We start from the raw sequence: 10,973 nt of genomic DNA, 5'->3' as shown, positions 1-10,973 counted from the left end.
AATACCTAGAAACAAATGACAATGAAAACACGACAATGCAAAAATCTATGGGATGCAGCAAAAGCAGTTCTAAGAGGGAAGTTTATAGCAATACAATCCTACCTCAAGAAACAAGAAGCATCTCAAATAAACAACCTAACCTTACACCTAAAGCAATTAGAGAAAGAAGAACAAAAAACCCAAAGTTAGCAGAAGGAAAGAAAGAAAGATTAGATCAGAAATAAATGAAAAAAAAATAGCAAAGATCAACAAAACTAAAAGATGATTCTTTGAGAAGATAAACAGAATTGATAAGCCATTAGCCAGACTCATCAGGAAAAAAAGGGAGAAGACTCAAATCAACAGAATTAGAAATGAAAAAGGAGAAATAACAACTGACACTGCAGAAATACAAAGGATCATGAGAGATTACTATAAGCAACTGTATGTCAATAAAATGGACAACCTGGAAGAGATGGACAAATTCTTAGAAATGCACAACCTTCCGAAACTGAACCAGGGAGAAATAGAAAATTTAAACAGATCAATCACAAGCACTGAAATTGAGACTGTGATTAAAAATCTTCCGATAAACAAAAGCCCAGGACCAGATGGCGTCACAGGCAAATTCTATCAAACATTTAGAGAAGAGCTAACACCTATCCTTCTCAAACCGTTCCAAAATATAGCAGAGGGAGGAACAGTCCCAAACTCATTCTACAAGGCCACCATCACCCTGATACCAAAGCCAGAGAAAGATGTCACAAAGAAAATTGCAAGCCAGTATCACTGATGAACATAGATGAAAATATCATCAACAAAATACTAGCAAACAGAATCCAACAGCACATGAAAAGGCTCATACATCATCATCAAGTGGGGTTTATCCCAGGAATGCAAGGATTCTTCAATATACACAAATCAATCAATGTGATATACCATATTAACAAATTGAAGGATAAAAACCATATGATAATCTCAATAGATGCAGAAAAAGCTTTTGAAAAGCTTCAACACCCATTTATGACAATAACCCTACAGAAAGTAGGCATAGAGGGAACTTACCTCAACATAATAAAGGCCATATATGACAAACCCCACAGCCAACATCATTCTCAGTGGTGAAAAACTTAATCCATTTCCAGTAAGATCAGGAACAAGACAAGGTTGCCCACTCTCACCACTGTTATTCAACATAATTTTGGAAGTTTTAGCCACAGCAATCAGAGAAGAAAAAGAAATAAAAGGAATCCAAATCGAAACAGAAGTAGAACTGTCACTTTTTGCAGATGACATGATACTATACATAGAGAATCCTGAAGATGCTATCAGAGAACTACTAGAGTTAATCCATGAATTTGGTAAAGTAGCAGGATACAAAATTAATGCACAGAATTCTTTTGCATTCCTATATACTAATGAAAATTCTGAAAGAGAAATTAAGGAAACACTCCCATTTACCATTGCAACAAAATACCTAGGAATAAACCTACCTAAGGAGACAAAAGACCTGTGTGCAGAAAACTGTAAGACACTGATGAAAGAAATTAAAGATGATACAAACAGTTGGAGAGACATACCATGTTCTTGGATTGGAAAAATCAACATTTTGAAAATGACTATACTACCCAAAGCACTCTACAGATTCAGTGCAATCCCTATCAAATTACCAATGGCATTTTTCACAGAACTAGAACAAAAAATTTCACAATTTTTATGGAAACACAAAAGACCCCGAATAACGAAAACAATCTTGAGAAAGAAAAACGGAGCTGGAGGAATCAGGCTCCCTAACTTCAGACTATACTACAAAGCTACAATAATCAAGACAGTATGGTACTGGCAGAAAACCAGAAATATAGTTCAATGGAACAGGATAGAAAATACAGAGATAAACCCACGCACCTATGGTCAACTAATCTATGACAAAGGAGACAAGGATATACATTGGAGAAAAGACAGTCTCTTCAATAAGTGGTGCTTTGAAAGCCAGATAGCTACATGTAAACAAATGAAGTTAGAACACTCCCTAACACCATACACAAAAATAAACTCAAAATGGGTTAAACACCTAAATATAAGGCCTGACACTATAAAACTCTTAGAGGAAAACATAGAACACTCTATGACATAAATCACAGCAAGATCCTTTTTGACCCTCCTCCTAGCAAAATGCAAATAAAAAAAATAAACAAATGGGACCTAATGAAACTTAAAGGCTTTTGCACAGGAAAGGAAACCATAAACAAGACAAAAATACATCCCTCAGAATGGGAGAAAATATTTGCAAATGAAGCAACTGACAAAGGATTAATCTCCAAAATATACAAGCAGCTTATGCAGCTCAATATCCAAAAATCAAACAACCCAATCCAAAAATGGGCAGAAGACCTAAATAGACATTTCTCCAAAGAAGATATACAGATTGCCGACAAACACATGAAAGGATGCTCAACATCACTAATCATTAGAGAAATGCAAATCAAAACTACAATGAGGTATCACCTCACCCCGGTTAGAGTGGCCATCATCAAAAAATCTACAAACAATAAATGCTGGAGAGGGTGTGGAGAAAAGGGAACCCTTTTGCACTGTTGGTGGGAATGTAAATTGATACAGCCACTATGGACAACATTATGGAGGTTCCATAAAAACTAAAAATAGAACTACCATATGGCTCAGCATCCCATTACTGGACATATACCATGAGAAAACCATAATTCCAAAAGAGTCATGTATCACAATGTTCATTGCAGCACTATTTACAATAGCCAGGACATGGAAGCGACCTACGTGTCCATCAATGATTGGATAAAGGAGATGTGGCACATACATACAATGGAATATTACTCGACCATAAAAAGAGATGAAATTGAGTTATTTGTAGTGAGCTGGATGTACCTAGAATCTGTGATACAGAGTGAAGTAAGTCAGAAGGAGAAAAACAAGTACCGTATGCTAACACATATATATGGAATCTTAAAAAAAAAAGGTTCTGAAGAACCTAGGGGCAGGATAGGAATAAAGACGAAGATGTAGAGAATGGACCCGAGGACACAGGGAGTGGGAAGGGTAAGCTGGGACGAAGTGAGAGAGTTGCATGGACATATATACACTACCAAATGTAAAATAGATAACTAGTGGGAAGCAGCCGCATCATACAGGGAGATCAGCTCGGTGTTTTGTGACCACCTAGAGTGGTGGTAAGACTTCCTCTTAGATGTCCCAGATGCCCCATTTTTATGAACTTGTTCTTCCCTGAAGGAATCGTGTTTTCCCACCCTCTGGGTCTTGTCCCTATTGCTGTCTCTCTGCCTGGATGTCCTTCCTATTCCTCATTAACGAGCTAGCTTCCATCCATCCTTCCATGCCCATCTTGGCTAGCATCTCTTTTTGAAGTCTCCTAGGACTGGGGTAGATGTCTCTTCTTCATGCCCCACAGGCCCTTAAATTGGGTAGGATGGGTCACAAAAGAAATCTATGATACAAGAGGAGGAAAATATACTGTAGTTGATGTCAAAATTGAATACATTAATGCAGTAAATTCTTGGTGGACATTTGGAAAAACAAAGATGACGAGAGTAAGATGACTGTGTGCTTACAGTTTGTGGCTGTGCACATGAGGTGAGCTCAGGGCAGCACTGGGTTCAAGCTACGGGAGCAGAGAGTCTAATGAGGACTGGAATGTACAGCTTTCTCTCCTAGTTGCTCTGGCCCGTCCTCATTTTAATGGTGTTATATGGAGAAAAAACAAATGCAAACAGCTCTAACAAGAGACTTTAATAAAAGCAATGATCTAACTGGCTGTAATTAAAGGAAGTAGTTTTGGAGGGTTCTGTGAGGTTCACAAAGGATGAATCAAAGAGAGATATTTTGGGTGTTAAGTAAATGGTTGAATGCAGCATGTGAGCTGGGAAATTTTAGGAATATTGCAGATCTGTTGTCTTTTCTGCTGATGTTGTTATAACCAGGGTAAGTAAATTGCTTGTAAATTTGCATTGTCTCTGTTGTTCCAAATGGTGCCATCGCTAGATGGAAGAAAGCCCAAGGACAGGAAAAGAATGGAGTTCTCGCCCTTGATTACATCCTTCACCTCCTTCTGTTGCTGAGGAGGGCTGAGTCCCTCCCAAGGGGTTATCTAGGTATTTGCTTTTCAAATTGCTTTTTATCCTCTAGTCCAATTGTTGGTTTGTTTCTTTTGTCTCCTACCCTGGATGTAAATTCCTTGACAGCTACGACCATGACCTTAACTTGATCTTGCTCATGGGCTATAAGAACTGGCATATAGTTGGTACTCTGAAATGTACATTGGTCAATATGCTCTTACTTCCACAGGGTTCGTTAAAAGTTTTGCCATTTTGAAATATCTTGGGCAAAGTAGGGAGAGCACTAGGAAAATTCAAAAACCTAATCTTAGTGCCTTTATGTCTACTTCCTAAAACTTTATTTTTAACCTCTGGAGACCAACTTCTAGGGGACTTTATGATTTATATCTTGCTATTACTTAGGGACTTTCTGACTTTTTTTTTGGAAAACTATTCTTAGGCTTCCATTCAGTGCCTGAGGGAAGTCCCTCAGGTTTTTCAAAAAACAAGTGTAGGTGAGTTTCCACCCTGGAGAGGAAGTGGATGGTGGTGTAATAGGGAAGCTGACATTTCCTTCTTTGAACATATTTATTTGGCTGTGTGAGGGGGAAGGGGAGTCATAACAGTGAGGTGCCGCTCAAATGACTTAGAAATAGGGGGACTAATATAGACCCTGGAGAGTGAAATAATAACTGGATTGTAGCACAGTCGATCCCTTCAGAAATAGGTGAAGTCAATTTAACAAGATTGAATGGCCTCTAGGCTACAAGCCTTGACTAAAGGTATTTACATATATGGGAAAAGAAGATAACAAAGAGAAATGGCTAGTCAGTTTCATTAACGTAGAAAAGAAAGGTCAGAGAAATGGGACTCTATCCATGCAAACAATCTCTAGGGTAAAAAAGCCCCATATCTTAGCAACTAGCATGAGCACTTGTTACCAAATGCATGTATGTTCTTATTGTGAAAATGGATATTTTGGGCTGCCCTTTGGTAATAACCAAAGCAAGAATCATACAATTAATCTACCTACTTTAGTCCCACACTCACCAGGAACTCTTCTGTCTACAACTTGCCTTTGCATGGAGGTCTGCATATTGGAATAAAATGTGCTTATCACAATAGAATGGATATTCTATGCTGAAAGTAACATGCCTTATTGTAAATATAATAATTGATATCCTTTTTTTCCATTTCATTTATTTATGTCAAATATTGCTTACCTATATTAAACTATCAGAGGCACACTTTTATAATCATCACCATATCTACCTGAATGGTTGACCTCTTTATTATTGTGAAATGTCCATCTTTATCTCTAGTAGTTCTGACATTATATCTGTTATCTGATATTAGTATAGCTATACCAATTTTCTTTGATTACTGTTTTCATAGTATATTTTTAAAATCTTTTCATTTTCAAACATTTGGCATACTCATATTTAAAATGTGCTATGAGAAACAGCACACACTTTTTTTTTTTAATATTTCAGCTTACTTTTTTTTTTTTAACTTTGTGTTTATTTTATTTATTTATTTATTTATTTATGGCTGTGTTGGGTCTTCGTTTCTGTGCGAGGGCTTTCTCTAGTTGTGGCAAGTGGGGGCCACTCTTCATCGCGGTGCGCGGGCCTCTCATTATCGCAGCCTCTCTTGTTGCGGAGCACAGGCTCCAATCGCGCAGGCTCAGTAATTGTGGCTCACGGGCCTAGTTGCTCCGCGGCATGTGGGATCTTCCCAGACCAGGGCTCGAACCCGTGTCCCCTGCATTGGCAGGCAGATTCTCAACCACTGCACCACCAGGGAAGCCCGCACACACTTTTTAAAATCCAGTTCACAATAATAATATATGTAAAAACATATATATTTGAATTTATACCTACTGTGTTTCTTTTTCCATTGTATATATGTACCACAACTTCTTTATCCATTTGTCTGTCGATGAGCATTTAAGTTGCTTCCATGACCTGGCTATTGTAAATAGTGCTGCAGTGAACATTGTGGTACATGACTCTTTTTGAATTATGGTTTTCTCAGGGTATATGCCCAGTAGTGGGATTGCTGGGTCGTATGGTAGTTCTATTTTTAGATTTTTAAGGAACCTCCATACTGTTCTCCATAGTGGCTGTATCAATTTACATTCCCACCAACAGTGCAAGAGGGTTCCCTTTTTCCATCATTTTTTTTTAGTTAATGCAAGGTAGGTTCTCCAAGTGGTCTCTCTACTTTGATATTTACCTTCCTTCACAATCTGGTTTCTGTATCATTTACCAGAAAAGTATTTAACATGATTGTTCATGAAACGGAACTAAAATATTGTTGCAAAAGCTATTGCATGATTGCCATATATCTAGTCCAGATTTTTAGAGTAGACCATCCTGTGCCTTTCAAGAAGCCTATGTGCCTTCTCATGGGTCTCCATATTTTAAAAAGTTAAAGGAAACGTTTCAATTATGTCTCCCAGCTTATAAAGCTTTTATGCACTTATTGTTTCATCTGATCCTCATACCAACCAAGTAATGTACTGGCACTGATTTCTTTTTTTACGTGAGGTTCTAAGGTTGTTGTTTTTTCAAGGCCATAGAGCTACATACTGATATAAATAGAAATTGAAAGCAATTTTCTATATCTAAGACCAAGTAAATGCCCACATCTTAAATGACATGTCAGATTGGGGAAAGGCATAAAAATTTCTCCACATCAATCTCAGTGAAGGGTCCTATTGAATATCCTTTGTGATCACTTTTCTAACCTTGGAAGAATCGTTCCCCCATTACAATATACTCTGCTCCTGGCTTTATTTTATTTATTTGGTTCACTTCCCAGTTACTTCCTTATATACTTCCATAACAAGGAGAAATCACTATTTAAAATTAGATATTTTTAGGAGAGAAGATCCTGGTAAAGGACACCTTAGTTTTCTGCTGGTCTTCTGTGTTGCCAAGAGAAAAGATTGGCCATTTGTTATGTTTGACACATGTTCAGTTGGAATCCATCCAACATAAAGTAGATTTGGCACTAAATATAGAAATAATAGCCAGAGAGAACTGAATACACTAATAAATAGCAAGAACAGTTGTTAGCTTTTCCAGGGCATTTCAAGAGGGAGTAGGGAAAGAGAACTAGGGGAGAGGTATTAAGAAATTGGTTAGAGTCTGGGATATAAACTGGAGCACAGCAGGTGCTGTGGCAGAGGCAACAAAAGAACTCTGGGAAGATTTGTCTCAGAATTAATTTTAAATCTTTTTTTTTTCTTTCTCATTATTGTGACACTTAAACACCTCCTTTCCTTTCCTTCTCTCCAAACCTTCAGGAAAGCCAGCTCTACACACAAATGCTTCTTGTGAGGAGTTTGTCTTTATAGAATCAAGAGAAAAGGCCAAATCAAGTTTGGGTCAATGCAGTGTTGGGAGAAGTTTATAATATGAGGATCACGGTGAAATTATGTATGAATTGAATAATTTATCTCTAGAAGAAGCAGATAATTGGAGACCTGGTGACCACAAGAACAAAAGCTCTCAGTCCATTTGCAGAATCTTAAAGAGAGTGTTGGATTTCCCACTGCTGTGGTGTTGGGTTTAAGCCAATCTTCATTTCAAGGGGAAGAGTGATCCTAGCTGGCTTCTGGATTACTTACAAAAATTCTTCTAATGGTTTATTTCCTCCATAATCTTAATTTGAGTCACATTTTATTACCTTCTGGCCAAAACCTGTGAATTAAAATTTTATTAAGTTAGAACATAAAGGATTAATTTGTTCAGGGTTACTACCCATTATGCAGTAAAGCCAATAGAAGGAAGTAATTCATTTAATAAATGAAGTCCAGAGACTGTCTCAGAAGTAGTTCATGTTAAACACTCATTGTCAGTATAGTAGGCAGTTTTGGAATTTCTTTTAAAGATATAAAATATCAGTTAAGTTATATGTCCTTACTTGAAAACTGAAGCTAGTACATATTTTAATATTGGTGATGACCCCTCCTATTTACAAAGCAGATGTAGACATGTATGAAAACAAACCAAGAATTACCTAAGTTTGCTTATAAGAAATAGCAAATCCATGTGATGTCACTAATAATAGCTACTATAATTAAACATTTTACTGTATGCTAGGGGAAGGGCTAAAAATTTTATCATATATCTCATTTAATTTTCAAAACTCTGCAGAGATAAGTATTATTATTTTCATTATATAAATGAAGAAACAAAGGTTCAGAGAGGGTAATAACTTGCCTCGGGTCACATAGGTAGGCAGTGTTAGAGTTTGGACTTGAACTCAGGTCTATTTCATTCCAAAGCTTGTATATAATATCTAGTGAGTCCTGACAAGACCACGGTCCAGGCAGGACTGTTTTAACAAAACACTATCACTTGGTATATATCAAAAGGATTATTGCATGCTGCCGGCTTTACTCATTTGGAATATAAATCTATGTAGGAAATAAAATCAACACCAACAACTTAGACTTGGGAAATCTTATTTTATAAGAAAATTGATTTCCTCCTTGCATATCACATTTTGTATGGAGCCTAAATTATATACCAGTATTCCTAGTGTATATTCCTAGAAATTTGATCAGATTAGGTAATCTTCTGACCACCTCACTTCCTAAACCCTTCCTAATCTTTTTCCCAGTTGCTTATTCACCTTGATTTCCAGCTTCTTGTTCCCTAAACTTTTCTTATTAATCAACACATAGATGTTGAGAGGCTGTTACATGCATTGAAGGTGAAAATAAAGAAGTATAAGATTTTTGAGGTGGATCCAGAAGTTTGAGTAGAACAAGAGAAAGAAAGATAGGAAGGGATAGGGTGGGATGAGAAATGGAGGGAATAATTTAACAGTGGTGCCTAACATAGAGCAGGGACTTGACAGATGTTTGTTGGATGAATAAATGGATAAATGAATAAGCAGTCAAGTGAATGGATAGATAAATGAATGGATGGATGTCTAAATAAATGAATGGATGGATACATGAATGTATGAATGGATGGAATACATTGATTTAGAAAAGATGGGTTTGGAAAAGATGAGTACAGCAAAATCATATCTTGCCTATATGGACTTGGTCCTTTAATAGAGAATCTGTTAAAAAATTTGACAATGGTTCCAATCATCTTAAAAGGGCACAAAGCAATCTACATATTTAATGTAATCCCTATCAACATACCCATGACATTTTTCACAGAACTAGAACAAATAATCATAAAACTCATATGGAACCATAGAAGACCCCAAATTGCCAAAGCAATCTTGAGAAAAAAGGACAAACCTGGAGGTATAACCCTCCCAAACTTCAAATTGTAGTACAAGGCTACAGTAATCAAAACAGAATCATACCGGCATAAAATAGACAGGTAAATCAATGGTAAAGAATAGAGAGACCAGAAATAAACCTATGTACTTATGATCAATTAATCTGTGACAAAGGAGGCAAGAATATACAATGGAGAAAAGACAGTCTCTTCAGTAAATGGTGCTGGGTAAACTGGACAGGTACATGTAAAACAATGACATTAAAACATTCCCTTACACCATATACAAAAATAAACTCAAAATAGTTTAAAGACATAAGAATGGAAACCATACAACTCCTAGAAGAGCGCATAGGCAGAGCACTTTTTGACATAAATTGTAGCAATATTTTTTGGGTCAGTTTCCTAAGGTAAAAGAAATAAGAGCAAAAATAAACAAATGGGACCTAATCAAACTTACAAGCTTTTGCACAGCAAAGAAAACCATTGACAAAATGAAAAGACAACCTATGGACTGGGAGAAAATATTTGCAAATGATGTGACTGACAAGGGATTAATATTCAACATACATAAACAGCTCATACAACTCAATAGCAAAAAAAAAAAAAAAAAACCCAATCAAACAATGGGCAGAAGACCTGAATAGACATTTTTCCGAAGAAGACATACAGATGGCTAAGAGGCACATGAAAAGATGCTCAACATTGCTAACTATTAGAGAAATGCAAATCAAAACCACAATGAGGTATCCCCTCACACCTGTCAGAATGTCTATCATCAAAAAATCTACAAATAACAAATGCTGGCAAGGATGTGGAAAAAAGGGAACCCTCTCACACTCTTGGTGGAAATGTAAATTGGTGCAGGTACTATGGAGAACAGTATGGAGTTTCCTCCAAAAATCTAAAAATAGAACTGCCATATGATCCAGCAATTCCAATCCTGGGTATATATCTGGAAAAAATGAACACACTAATTCGAAAAGATACATGAACCCCAATGTTCACAACAGCACTGTTTACAACATCCAAGACATGGAAGCAACCCAAATGCCCATCAATAGATGATTGTGTTAAGATGTGGTGTACAAAACTGCAATGAAGTACCACCTCACACCACTCAGAGTGGCCATCATTAAAATCTCTACAAATAACAAATGCTGAAGAGGATGTGGAGAGAAGGGAACCCTCCTACACTGTTGGTAGGAATGTAAGTTGGTACAGCCACTATGGAGAACAATATGGAGATTCCTCAGAAAACTAAAAATAAAGTTGCAATGTGATCCAGAAATTCCACTCCTGGGCATGTATCCAGACAAAACTCTAATCCAAAAAGATACACGCACCCCTATGTTCATAGCAGCACTATTCACAGTAGCCAAGACATGGAAACAACCTAAATGTCCATTGACAGATGAATGGATAAAGAAGATGTGGTATATATATACAATGGAATACTACTCAGCCATAAAAAGAACAAAATAATGCCATTTGCAGCAACATGGTTGCAACTAGAAATTATCATACTAAGTGAAATAAGTCAGAAAGAGAAAGACAAATAACATATGCTATCACCTATATGTGGAATCTAAAATATGACACAAATGAACCTATCTATGAAACAGAAAGAGACTCACAGACATAGAGAACAGAC

At 36.7% G+C, this 10,973-nt stretch overlaps 1 long non-coding RNA gene across 1 annotated transcript in view; it reads right to left on the bottom strand.

The window, feature by feature from the left end:
• LOC309629138 overlaps positions 1-5,954 on the bottom strand; it is a 29,432-nt gene extending 23,478 nt beyond the window's left edge. Inside the window, exon 1 of the long non-coding RNA XR_014244882.1 lies at positions 6-5,954. This is a non-coding gene — a long non-coding RNA (uncharacterized lncRNA). The remainder of the gene's footprint in view (positions 1-5) is intronic.
• Positions 5,955-10,973: the final 5,019 nt, after the last annotated feature.

Source organism: Balaenoptera borealis, assembly GCF_965194805.1.
Source record: "Balaenoptera borealis genome assembly, chromosome: 5".
Lineage (NCBI taxonomy): Eukaryota > Metazoa > Chordata > Mammalia > Artiodactyla > Balaenopteridae > Balaenoptera > Balaenoptera borealis.
The sequence above is the reverse complement of the archived record's forward strand: the minus strand, read 5'-3'. Positions and strand labels throughout refer to the sequence as shown.